Genomic DNA, 14,234 nt, shown 5'->3' on the forward strand with positions numbered 1-14,234 from the left:
ATACAAAAGAGATGCTCATATAAGAAGACAATTAGCATAAAGAGTAGGTGAATGCTAACTAATGATGCAGACAAATAATAAACACTTTTATTATCTCTTTCAAATAAGTAAAACGTTTACAAGATGAAGGCAGGTATGCTTTAATCTGCAATCATTTTATCTATAAAACAGGGTTTTATGTGGGTTTATTTATTGTATATTCATATGCCTTGCTGTTTTACTATGAACAAAGATTTGTAAAATCAACAGCGGAATAATCATCAAGTACATCTCATTGAAGACCTATCAGAGTACACAAACATGGCGTTTTACAGCTTGGCGTTCTACTAGATATATGAAAAGTTGTGACTAGACCCACTATAGATATATATTCCCATACATTCCTCATAAATCTGTGAAAAAAAGGACATTGTATTTGTATATGTGTTATGCTCTATAATTCTTGAAAAAGGAAGCACAGAGGGCAAAGATTTCACTCTATTTCTTGGCTGTCAGAGCTACTTTTGGAACATTCCCAAACAATTAGATCTGCTTTCATACTAGCCTAGGGATAGAAGCCTGTGATACAGGGGAAAACTGGCATTAATATGTATTAACATTGGCTGAAAAGAGTACAACTGGACACCTCTTCCCCTGGTTGCAACTCTGCACAGTGTTTAGTTTATGGCTGAGAAATGTACCTGTCTAATAACTGCTACGCTGTGCAGCACTTAGTGAGAAATATTCTGCAGAGACACAAGCACATCTATAGAAATTCAGCAGCTGTTATCAGGAGCTGAGAGTTTAGTCAGTGAGTATGAAAGCTGAAGCCCCCTGCAGTTTTTCAGCATGGAAAACAGGTCTGGATTTCCTCTCTTTCCTCTTTTTTTGTTTTACTCCATATTCAGCTCTCTAAAGCACTGAGAATGGTGAAGTCTAGGTGATGAGATGTGGTCAGAACACTGTCTTTCTATGCAGGATCCAGTATAGCTGCCTGGACTGTCCTCTGAGGGATTACATTCTGCACTGTACAGAAATCAGAAGGAAGAAAGGCACTGAATGACTCAAAGCATAGCAAACTGTCTCCCAAACAAGGACTAAGGAGAGGGTGCTATGAGTGGACAGCTCTCTGAATGTCTGCAGTAAAGGTATGTGACAATTGCCTCAAATTGATTTTAGTTTTATTATTAACACATACTATTTGATGCAACCAGTGTGCATAAAAGACTTGCATCTCCATGCGTGGTTTTTATATATGTATTCTAGGCAGGGTAACACTGAATTTGTTTGCAATTCAAGACATCACAAATCATGCAGGTGTCTCTGAGTCTCTTTTGTCTTTGGTGTAGGAAAGTTGCAGAGGGATATTTGAACAGTTTGTAAGCACAATAGAAATGTACTTTCTGGCACTATATTGCTTTCCATCCTTCATGTTACTCCCTCTATTATGTACTAATTATAGCGCTTATTTTTATAATGTGATCACTCATTCACTTTTTTTCCCTTTGCCTCTTCTTCATTCATAGCACCAGCTGTGCTGGGAAATGGTGTAGGCTGGATCATGTAAATCTAACAGACACAGCCGCACAACCCAGTTTGAGCAAATTTGGGATCATTAAATCAGAACATATTATTCTATTTGCAGCTAGTGCCATAGGTGTATTGATAAACTGAGATTATTAGCACTCTTCTCAAGAATCACATAAAATAAATAAATCATTTTTGAGGAGATTTAGGGAAAATAAAAGAACTCTTCTGATGGCATATGCTGATGAAGTATGTGTTTGTTCAAATTGATTGTCCTTGGGTATTAATGGAAGGTGACACTACTGCGTGCTTGATGGGACCACAGTAGGTACCAATATAACCGGCGGTAGCTTATTCAGATGCATGGAAGCAAGTACAGTACTGTCATTAAAGACATGATTAACATCCTGTAGCAAGTAATTATTACCCTTAAGTAAAACAGTATGAAAGATGGCAAACCTGAAGATAAATGTTCTTTGTGTAAAGCATTTTGACAATACTACAGGAAGATTACATTAAATTAACAGGTGATATACTCTATGATTTATGTGGATTTAGAGCAGTGTATTAAAGGAGCACAACTCTGCAAGAAATGTCCTTGTGTTATTACACTTCAGGGAAGCGGTTAGCTGAGGGTCCCATGTTAACAAGTTTCTCATATAACAATGGAAAAATGGCAGAGGATTGTGATTTAGGAATGTTTATCCTGCATCAATGTACAGATCAACCAGCATGCCACTGAGATACATAGTAAACACAGTCATTAGCTTTAATACATATAGGCAAAATCAATGTGTAACAAATAAATACATAAAAATTAATTTGCTTTTATTTTCTGCAGGTAGGGTTGCCACCTGGCTGGTAAAAATGATGGTTGATCCCAATGTTATTAATAGGGAAAAAAAGATAAACTTATAGGAATGCCGGTATTTTTTCCAGAAAAGGTGGCAACCCTATCTGCAGGTCATAATTTAATAGCTGCACAAGTCTTGTTCTGAACCAAAAACTAGTAAGCAACTACTGCTACACATGTACTATACAAATGGAACAAAAAAATCAACAACCTAGCTAAAATCCCAATACAAAGGTGTCTATTAAATGGATCATACATTGAATTAGAGTTCAGTTGATCACTCCACGAGTGATCCCTCTGCATTGGCAAATAATAATTCTCCAAGTGATCTATGCGATGTACCTTTGTGCAAATGCAAGCTTCACACAGTAGAGTCAGCAGAGGGAGTAAGAAGCTTATTGCAGAAGCTGTGCTGCAGTTATTAGCATGGAATGCAGCACTCACGGAATGATGATTTCACCTTTGTCTTAAGAACCGACAGTTTATACAGGAATATCGGCTTTCTGACTTACAGATTTGTCTGCTCTTTGAATCACAAGTGCAACATGAGCTCAGTAAGACACCATTTGCGTAACCCAATAAATATATGGTGTTCTTTATTTTATTTTTAACATACACCCAGAATCTGGTGCTTCTGTCAAAGTACGAATCTACAAATGTCCTTGTAATAGAATTTATAGGAACAGGATGTTTGTTCTAATGTTCTCTTATCCCAAGTCTTCTTTATAGCTTAATGACTTACAGTAGCAGCCCATACTGCATAGATGTCAATATTTAAATTATATTAGAGGGGATTAAGCCCATGCTCCTGCAACAACAAAAACAGCTGCATGGGAAGCCTTTGTGTACTTTGTATGTACAATATATAGGTTGTTATGCACTGGAGATCAATTGCTTTTACTTAGCTAGCAGTAAGTTACAGGTGTTTGTGACCCAACTGTTAGTATTTGCAACAGCCAATATCATTTCTATGCAATCTACCATCTGCCCATTAAACCCATATTGTCACTTTACACAGCAACATATTTTTTGTGGCCACTATTATTTTATATTCTTCACATGTACTCGGTATTTAACACTAAAAAAACGGACATTGAACAATGGGAAAACATATGAACTATGAAATCTTTTCATCTGCCCCATTGCACCATTGCAATAGTTCATTTCAATTAATGCATTTCAATTATGTGACATTTTTCAACCCCGTTGTTTGACAAAAAGGTCATACATTATATAAAAAAAACCAGGGCATATTTCTAGAAGCAGAACCATTTCTTTTATGAAGACTGGCAAAGGTATAAAGCTGGCATACGTGTGTGGAAAACCTATGTAGCAGCCAATCTTCTGTGGTTAATAAAATTGTGTTTAAAAAAAAATTGTATAGCTGTTGTATTTTCCCCAACTAAGCTGGATTCTATGTTTTTATGCTCGCAACTTTTCGTCATCATTGATTTCAACTGACTTCACAAAGTCTAGGGAGGTGTGTCAATTCCAGCATCCACATCTAAATACAACAAAGTTCTATCAATAACCACAGCCCATTATTTTATATTGTGTCAATATCTGCTGCCCCACACTGAACCACCAAATGCAGGTGAGATGAAACCAGTAGCATTCTATCCAAGGTTACATAATAAAGTTGGGTTGAAAAATGACCAAAGCCCATCAAGTATAACCCCTCCAAATGAAAACCAGCTTCCATACACACACCAACGCCTCCATCCACTCACATAAACTGCACATACCAATTTCTATACAGGTATAGGATCCCTTATCCAGAAACTCCAAATTTTGGAATGGCTGTCTCCCATAGACTCCATTTTATCCAATTAATCGAATTTTCAAACATTATTTCCTTTTTCACTGTAATAATAAAACAGTAGCTTGTACTTGATCCCAACTATTGATCATAATTCTTGGAAGCAAAACCAGCCTATTGGGTTTTTTAATGTTTAAATTAATTTCTAGTAGACTTAAGGCATGACCCAAATTACGGAAAGATCCCTTATCCGGAAAACCCCTTGATCCTGTGCATTCTGGATAACCGGTCCCATACCTGTACTAATCTTACACTTTATTTTAACAATAGCCTAAGATAGTAAGCTTGTCCAAGAAAACATTGGTTCACTGTGTGCCGTGGCTTCAGGCACAATAGAAAATAATGGCCTCTGTTAACTCATGCTTTCCCATATAATGGTCAGAGCTTTTTTCAAGTTGATCCTTGTCACTATTTTACCACCTTCTATCTGTTTGACCACTTCTCCCAGGGATCCCTTGCTTTGGCTTGGCTGTGTACATGTGAAGTATAGTAATATGGTGGCTTTTACATATAAAAAAACCCAGGCTACTTCACATTTTTCCAAAGAGGCCAGGAGAACAAACTTGACTATTTTATGGCGAGGTTCCTCCCATACATTTACCCTTAAATATAGTACAACTGATGAAATGTATGCTATTGAATCAAGAGTGATAATACTGTACATCTGTCCGGCTGAACGATTTATGTGTTTATTTACTATAAACCCTTAGACCATTTCACACTGCTTATAAAGTTAAACATGCTCAATATAATTTACATTCATAGGGTTGTATTGCACATTTCTTATAAGTTTGCTCTGCGCTAGACAATTATAGTCGTCATTACTCTCAAACAAACAGTAATGAGCCACTACTAACTTGTTTACAATTCGACCATATATACAGTTGGAGGTAATACTTTTTTGAATCAATAGAATGTATTGATGAAGACACCAGTTTTGATTTCTATGCTTTTATTTATATGTAGGTAAAATTCTGAAAACACATTTTTTTTTTTAAGGGTATTTTTCAGTCAAAACTTGAATTTTCGGGTAATAAAATAACCTACATTTTTTCGAGATTTATCATACCTTGAAGCTGGACAAAGCTTGAATCCGAAAACACACCATCTAAAAAAGTCAATGGCAGAAGTCCCTCAGACCATTTGATGATGTTAATATCCTTCATGATGCTGGAGTTTTTTTGGTAGGTTTAGCTCAAAAACTCTATCAATTCGAGCGAGTTCGAGTTTTTTTTTTCCGCCAAAAACTCTATCAATTAGAGTATTCGAGTTTTTCACCCCAACTACACTGATTCAAGTTTTTTACATTAGAGCTTTTTCTAAAATTAACAAAGCTCTAAAATTCGACCTTTGATAAATAACCCCTTAAGAAATTCATGTTCCTAACAATGTTTGACATTTGCCCGTTGTTGTTTCCACGACTAAATTCACTTTCTCTAAGACCACGGATGTCATGACATTTATTAAAAGATCCAAATAAAAAAGTACAAATGGAAAATAACACAGATTGATCCAAAAATAAAATACTAATACCTTTAAATCCCCAACACTATCACCTTTTACCTGGTGAAGTTTTGCATTAGTGTTTTTCATAGTATCTACATTTAATAGTTCTCAAAGTTTTAAAACTTTAAAAAAAAAATAGGAATACCTATTCAAAATCTAAATTTGATTGTTACTAAATGATCCCCATAGAGTCTATTTTAAGCAAATAATTTTATTTTTTTTAAATTATTTCCTTTTTTTCCTGTAATCATATAACATTACCTTGGACTTGATGGTAACTATGGGGCTGAATTATTAAGATGCAACTTTTCTGGGTCAGGCTTTTTTAAGCCAAGAATCCGAATACAAAAATATTCAGCTAAAACCTGTCAAAACCTGTCAAATATGTAAAAATCAATGGCAGATGTCCCTTTTACAACTGGAAGATCTTTCTCCGATTCAAGGTTTTAGAGGTTTTCTGATATTTTTAACGCTGGCTTTTATGTAACAATATGAATAATTTGCAGTTTTCTCTGCTTTTTTGCAACTTTTTGTGCTTTTTCAGTTAATATTTTTTATTTAATGTCATTACATATGTGTTTTTAGAGAACATGAGTTTAGTTGTGGTTTCAAAAACCTCTAAAACCACTTAAATTCTACCTTTAATAAATAGGCCAGCTTTATTTGCATCTTCATATTGTATATAAAACTTTTAGGTTTTTTTTTTTTGCTTATTCATCTACAAAGAACTAACTAAAGAAATTAAATGGATACACGAACATAGCATTTTTGCAAGTGTTCAATCTCTACACCTTTGTTCAGCACTGGAGGTCTTCTGTTGGGTTACAGGTAATAAATAAAAGTCTCGAAGTGATATTTCACTATAATACACAAAATCCATGAATATCCTGTAAATTATATACTTATAAACAGTGACTAGTGATGTCATCGGTTATAAACGGTGAGTAGTGATGTCATGTTTGTCACATGACTCACTAAAACCAGTGTATTATAATTAAAGTACCCCTTGTTGAAAAATATTAGGATATTAGAAGAAACTTTGGAGTTCCATGACCTGTATATGGTCATGGAACTCCTCGGTGACTTATAATATCCTTATATTTTACAATAGGGGGTACTTTATTTGCTATATTATCTCACAGCACATCAAGATAATATGAAACAACAATTTCTGTTTTTTTCTTTTCCTCTTACAGCACCTAAATGTCCTGGTTATGTATTCCTGTTTTATATTATCATAGTAGAATGGTTACTGCCTTTTATGCACTCACAATTTGTACAGATTATCTCCTGGCACCTGGGCTAACTTCTGAACAACTGGTGTAGGAAAGAGGTTCTGGTACTCATCATGTACCACCACCATTTGGCATTGCAGCCCTTGCAGTCTGCGCATGTAAGCACAGTTTAAACTGACTTGATCTTTTTTTTTTCTTTAAGAATTTGATTCATAATAAAAAGAAATGGATATTATGGGATTTCCAATCATACGGAATATATCAACCAAATGTACCAGTGACAGATGAAAGGAAAGCCCTGGAGCTTTATGCACAGGGGCTGCATGACAAGGGAACTGAATGACCAGCAGCCACATTACACTGGTTTATATTTAGAAATTGGCAGAAGCAAATGCAGCTGTGATTGGGTGAAAAGCAATGAGTTAAGGCAGGGGAAAGCTGGGCTGGGGGCGGAGAAAGAGTTGGATGTGATGCCAATGGAAGAAGCCATCAATTTTCTTATCCTCTGAGCAGGTAGAAGCATCCCACACACACTCCCCCTTTTTTTTTTGCATATTTTATGAAAATGTTGAGTTTTTCTTTGTTTATATATTATCTATTAATAACTGCACCATTATATTATGGTTTCTGTTTCTTTGTGCAGTATAAATATTAGTTTGCATTGTATTCATTCATGTTCAATGAATGTCAAATGCTTGATCCAGGGAATGTTTCCAATAGCCACTAGAGTCAGGAGTTTTTTCCCCTCTTGAGGCATAATTGTCAGTGGCTCCAGGATGGGTTTTTTGCTTTCCTCTGGATCAAAACAGTGGATATTTGATAATATATTTCAAGTTTTATTTGTCACAGCAGCAGTAGGACGTCGCCAGAGTACTGCACAGGAAGTTTTAGAAGAGGGAGAAAGGAGGTTCTCTCCTGTGACTGCATGGTGGGTTGATTGATACTGTCGCTACTACTGATTGTGCTAGGTGACAGCCTGCTTGGATTTCCTATCATCGAGACAATGCAGATTCAGGTCCAGCAGCAGTGCTCCTGAACTTCTCTCATGGAGTGCTCCTGCTGATCATTTAGGGACTGTATAACTTTTATACTTTTATTTACTGTGTTACTGCAGCATGTTTGTAGTTTAAAGCTTGTTTGTGACACCTATGACTTTTTTGTTATACAGCATGTACACACAGTAGAGGATAACATAGTCATTAAAAGGGATAAGGGTCATGCAAGATAATCCAGATAATCGTCTGAGGCCCAATGTAACCACAAACTGTGGATACATCCACCACAAGATGCATTAACCTATACATATTTGTCTCTCTATTAACTAGAAAATAAAATGCATATTACAAGTGATCGTGGATCATGAAAGATCTATGTATGTTACCCTTCTAGTTTATCTTAAAATAACTTATTTTCAGTTGAAAATAAAACTAAAAATCACACCAAATTTTTAACAGTGTAATGTGTGAAAACAAGAAAAGAGTAAAAAATAGAACTGTTTTGAGCAAAGACCCACTATAAGAATATGTGCTTGCATAGATGAAATGCAGCAATTCAAATTATTCAGTGCTCCATCTGTTTACCTGCATTTCAGCACATTGGTTGCTCTTTTTAACAACTCCATGTATTTTATCGAACTTAATCAATAAAGATGACATATTGCAGGATTATAGTTTTGTAAAGCTCACCTCATATTGACCACAATATCTGTTTTTTTTTTTTTAAATTTGAAGATTAATTGAGCCTTATAAGTCTATTTTTGTTTGATATTTTCTTTAGATTAGGTCTACTTTATATAACACCCTCAATTTTATGAGGGTGTAGCATGACTTTACACACATGTCAAAAGTAGACTGTATTCCTAATGTTTACCTGCACTACAATGGCACACCAGAAGCAAAATATTTTAATAAGTCAATGCAGTTTTTCTATTATGAAAATGTTTTGTGGTCATTTATTTTTGGCAACAATGATACCATTTTATATACAAAATATGTAACACATAAAATCTTGTCCAGACAGTGACCTGCTCAGGCCCTGAAATCTTTTTAGTGAGCAGAAAGTGAGCTTGCTCTAAGCAAGCAGCTGCAGCAAACTTCTGACCGATGGTTAATTAATTGACAAATAGTGATGATAGCTAAGGGAATATATTTGTAGGAATAATGTTTAAATCACATAATATTGATGCACCTGAGGAAGTGGTTTTCCCCTGAAAGCTTATGTGGGAATTCCGGGGAAATAAAATGTTTTAAAAGCAAAGCCTGAGTATGGTGTGCTTCATATCCTGTTATTCAAGATAAATCACATTATAAAACTTCCGAAACATAAGATACATTATGGTAAACGAAATGCTGTCTATAGTCCAGTATTTATACTATACTGTTTTTGTGCAGTGGCAATCATTTTACTATTAAATACATCGAGTGGTTACAAGAGAAGAGTGGGCCAAAACTTTTTTTAGGGGATGGTTGCCAGAGGAACAATTGACAAATGAATTGATGTTGCCATTGATAGGTAAACATTCCTTAAGATGCTTGAAATGATGTCAAAATCAGCCGGAGGCAGAGATTCATTAAGTACTCACAAAGTTCAGTAGTCCCTGCTACCATTATCTCTCTGACTTATGGAAATAACGTGAAAAACAAAAAGATATATATATATAATCCGTATAAATTCAAAGACCCATGAATCGTAAAATACCAAATAAAAAAGTAATTTGTTCATTTGTTCATCTGTGAAAGTTGGCAAATATTGGGCCTGATTCAACTTGATGAGAACTCTTCTTGTGTATTGGCTATACCTTTTTGAGAGCTTCATCGTTTTTGAATTTAATATTGGATATATGTATTCTTATTTTAATGCATGGGTTAATAAGACTGGTGGAGCAATATTTACTTTGTTCATTGAAGTCCTTTCATCTACCTATCCTCTTATATAGTGAAGTCCTTCTTAAATTTGCTTTGTGACATTTTCTAGGTTTTGTGACATTTCTAGATTTGAATACAGATGTCCTGGTTAACGAAATATTTTGAGATGAAGAGATAGATTTTTGTTTACTGCCATAATAAAATTTATGATTTCAGTAGCAGGACTTCTCTTACAACAGCATTGCTCTGGAGGCTAGTTCAGTGCATTTACTACTCTACTATATGATAAAAAAAATGTGTCTTTATAGGTTGTAGTATCAGGGTTTATATTAACATCAGGTTGTCTGTACATTACTGTTTCTATTATTCCACAATGATTCTTTTCTTATACATGTATAAAAGTAATGATACGATGGTCGCAACTATGGTTAAGATGCTGAAGGCCTGGGTTCAATCCCATCCAGAGCACCTGCAAGGAGTTTGTATTATCTCCCTGTGCTTGTGTGGGTTTCCTCCAGGTTCTCCACTTTCCCTACAGTCCACAAGCTAAAAACATAATGCCTTCTAGTTAATTTGACCCGTATATACTTCTGGCAGGAAAATTAGATTGTAATCTCTGGTGCGGCAGGGTCTCTGGGGAGTGCTGCAAATTTAATCAAGGTCTATGTATATGTCAAACTGACTACTATTCTATGCTATTTTAATGTCATATTACAGATATATATTGCTTTGCATTAACAAAAGTGATCAGTAACCAATTACGATCACCCCCTAGTAGTGAAAATGTTTAAGATTGAGTTTATAACACATCAGCTTGGGATTCCAATAGGCTGTCCTAATAAACCAATACTGCCAAATTGAGTATGAAATAGAAAGTGCCTTGAAACACAAAGAAATAACCACCAATAGCGCAGCACATTATTGGCTGTATACAGCATAAGGAAGAATGGCCCATGTTCCTCATGGACAGATAAACATGAATGGATCATTAAATATCAGAAAATGTCAATATAGAAGAATCTGGACATGGAACCACTAAATAATTCTGAAGAAAATTGAGTTCTGTGTACTGGTGTCCGATTCTGATCCTTTGACAGTTCACTAAACTGCTGCTGCTTTGACCTACTGAGCCACTGGAGGCTTTTAGAGCTGGTGCTGACCAATTACTCTTGTATCCCTCCCATTGCTTTCTTTCCTCCATCTATAATGGTAAAGCCATGCACTCTTTGTCTTTCAGTTCAGTTGTTTGGTCATTAAAGTTTCCTAGCTTGATCCATACTGCTGTTTTTGAACGCCATAGATTTTCTTCCTTGTTCTCTTCTTGGTTCCTGTGCTCCAGTCCCCTTCTTGACCTATTTCTTTGTTTTGTTTTTGCTATTTTTTTCCTGTATATTAAACCTTTACATTGACCTTATCATGGCTTCCATCTTGATCTACCCCTTTAAGGGTATACTCCAGGTTATCCAGCACATAGGCTCATACCTGTCAGTTACATGTTTGTGACTGAACTTGTTAGAATGACCAAACCTATAAGTTGCCTGCTGGAAACACCTCCATGTTAGATAAAGTGGATGAACTACAATTTTCTATGGCATTTATCTTTCGAGAAGTATAACAATGATAAAGGCAAGTTTTCTAAATTCCCTCTCACATGTAAAAACATTGCTATTGCTCTGCTTTGAGGATCAGAATTATTTATTCTCTTAGAGGGTGATGCTTCATAGTGGACAGAAGGGTGCATTGTTCAAAAGGCCCACTTTTTAGAGGACCAGCTGTGCCTGTCTATGCTGTTACTCCCATCGCTCTGGCTCCAAACCCTGGTGATGCTACTGCTCTGGCTTTGTACCTTATGCTGTTTGACTATGTGATGATTCACCTTCTCATAGCCTTGATATACTCATTTACGGATATAATCCAGGTTATCCATCACACTACCTGCCAGTCACGTGGCCTAAATTGACAAATTGGCCTTTGCATTTGTCATATTTAAATTATTCCACCACTGTGCTATAAGCAAATGAGACAAGCCACACTTTTTAGGACTTGCATAAGGTCTGGATTCTTAGTGGTCACTGACTGGAAGTCAATTATATGAACTAATATTTGGGGTACAGAAAGTGAAAAAAGAGCAATGACAGGTTAGTTTTATTACTTTACATTTTGTAAGAATCAAGGAGAATCAAGGAAAATGAGGAGGAATGTATTGTGCAAACAGTTCCCTTGTTGGTGGACATGCACATCAAAGACCCCACAAAGTTTAAATGTTTTTTGTTTTGTTTTTTAACGCTGGTTTACATTATAACATATACTGTACATTGTCCCATGTTTATTTCAGTAGGTTTCAACAGCCAGTTTGGGATGGGCTATATCTTATTTGTTTAACAATTGTACAATAATATTGAATCAGTAAGAAATAAAAAATGAAATCCCCTAGGAAGTTAGACATTAAACCTGTGTTTTCAGTAGACTGCTATATTATTAGATGCCTCAATCCAAAATCTGTCAAGTTGTTTTTACAGGATGAACTACGACAAAGTTAACCTGAAAAGCATTAAATGTCGTTAATTCAACTACCTCCCATTTATGCTTTCAAAAAAGGCTGTGCTTGCAAGATTGAACAGCGCAGTAACACAAAGTTACATTTCATGCTAAAAACAAATTCCTGTTCCTTTTTAGGAACAAGTTTTTCCTACTCAGATTAATGTGTATTTTAGATCTGTACTAGCAGATTGCAGCATAGGAACTACAACAAGGATAGAAAAAATATTTCAGAGAAGTTAGATAATGATACTAGTTTGTGTTCTTTTGCTTAATATGTTAGAATGCTTTAAGAGGGAACAACTGTTGGAGACGCATGCTACCCTGCTTTGAAGGTTATCTGTAATTCATAAAGGATTGCTCTGCAAAGTAATAAAGCAGTCGCCCTCGCTGCAGCGAAGTTACAAAACACCATATAACTGGCTGAGCATACACAACATAGGTGCTCACCCAGTTTTGTCAGAGACATGGCTTTAATAATAACAATAATACAAAAACATTTTCATAGCTGTGCAATTTAGCAAACAATTGTTATTAGATATTTTGGTATCACAGAAGAATAGATTCAAAAATATGAATATCGAATTGAAGAGCTACAGTAGCAAATAGCTCTCTCATTCTACTTTGCAAAGAATATTCCATTGCATAATTTCTGCTATTAATATTGAACGACTGGTAGGTTTCTTAGATGGATGAAAGGAGTAAGTGCAAGTACACGCTGGGCACTAAATCGGGTTTCGTCAATTAACAGCTTTTCGTATATGAAAAGGAATAAATCCTCTTCCTGAAGATGTACTTTTTCATTACATTTTCTGCACATAACCTGCGCTCTGCAGCCCATTGTCCCCCTGTCATGATGTGGCATTATTTTCAGCTAATGCTATTATCTAGTTAAATGAAGGCAGTAGAAATATTTCGAAGAACCTTGAATTATCAGGAACATTTGGCAAATTTCAACAAGTAGATCAAAGCCAGATGCACTCACATAATTTCTCCATCATGTAACAGATTGTATTTTTTTATTTTCTCTCCCTCTGTGGCCCAGCAAAGTTCTGCAAGAGAATGTTATTAGAAGATTCGGAAATATATAATATTTGCAAATTAATCACATGAAGACCGTAAACATGAAGAGCAGGGTCATTTCTATTATATCGAGGAAATTAGTACATTTCAGAGATTAAAAATAAAGTTGGAGCTTTTTCAGCTTCTGGTATGCTGCATTGTATATTATGCTACATTTAAGAATCTGGCGAGGTCTAGGTTCTATGTCATTTCACTGAGAGCAAACTTTTTTTTACCTGGTAGAGTTTTATAATGAAATTTTTAGTTTCTCCAAGAGTCGGATAAAAAAGAGGGAAAATACACAGCCGGCATCAAAATTGACTTTGCCTGGCATTCCCTATAACAAGATTGACAGTTCTGACATTTTTGTATCAAGATTAACTCTGCGATTCCCTGCCTCAGGACTGACCTTCCTTCATCACGGTGTCAAGATTCACTCCAACTGACAAATGTGCATCAAGATTCACTCATCTAACATGTCCCCATGTCAAGATTGACACAACAGAGGTATTTTGTTGCCATCTGCCACGTCAGTTGGAGGGAGTAGGAAGCCTCAAGGAAGTTGAACTCATCACTATTAACTAACATATTACAGAACCCCCCCCATTCTGGAATTTCCTCACCATCACCACAGGCTGGCAGATTATCCTCAAGGACAATTAGGTTGAATATTTGTTTCATAGATTCATATCCTGAAGACAATACAGACATAGTTTATGTATAAGTTAAACTATTGCATTGGTGCTTCTAATGCGCTAAGTGCTAATGAACCATCACTCCAAATACAGCTACGTTTTACCTCTGCTTAGCACCCTATCTGTCTTTATAATGCTCAACTGTGCGTTTTCGGT

The 14,234-nt window shown here is 35.7% G+C and overlaps 1 protein-coding gene across 1 annotated transcript in view; it reads left to right on the forward strand.

Annotated features, from left to right (window-relative positions):
- The first annotated feature begins 587 nt into the window (after positions 1-587).
- Positions 588-14,234, forward strand: part of htr2c.L (5-hydroxytryptamine (serotonin) receptor 2C, G protein-coupled L homeolog) — a 187,275-nt gene continuing 173,628 nt past the window's right edge. Inside the window, exon 1 of the mRNA XM_018229986.2 lies at positions 588-1,127. The gene's annotated coding sequence lies outside the window, so the exon portion shown is untranslated. The remainder of the gene's footprint in view (positions 1,128-14,234) is intronic.

The sequence above is a fragment of the Xenopus laevis genome, chromosome 8L (assembly GCF_017654675.1).
Source record: "Xenopus laevis strain J_2021 chromosome 8L, Xenopus_laevis_v10.1, whole genome shotgun sequence".
NCBI classification, from domain to species: domain Eukaryota; kingdom Metazoa; phylum Chordata; class Amphibia; order Anura; family Pipidae; genus Xenopus; species Xenopus laevis.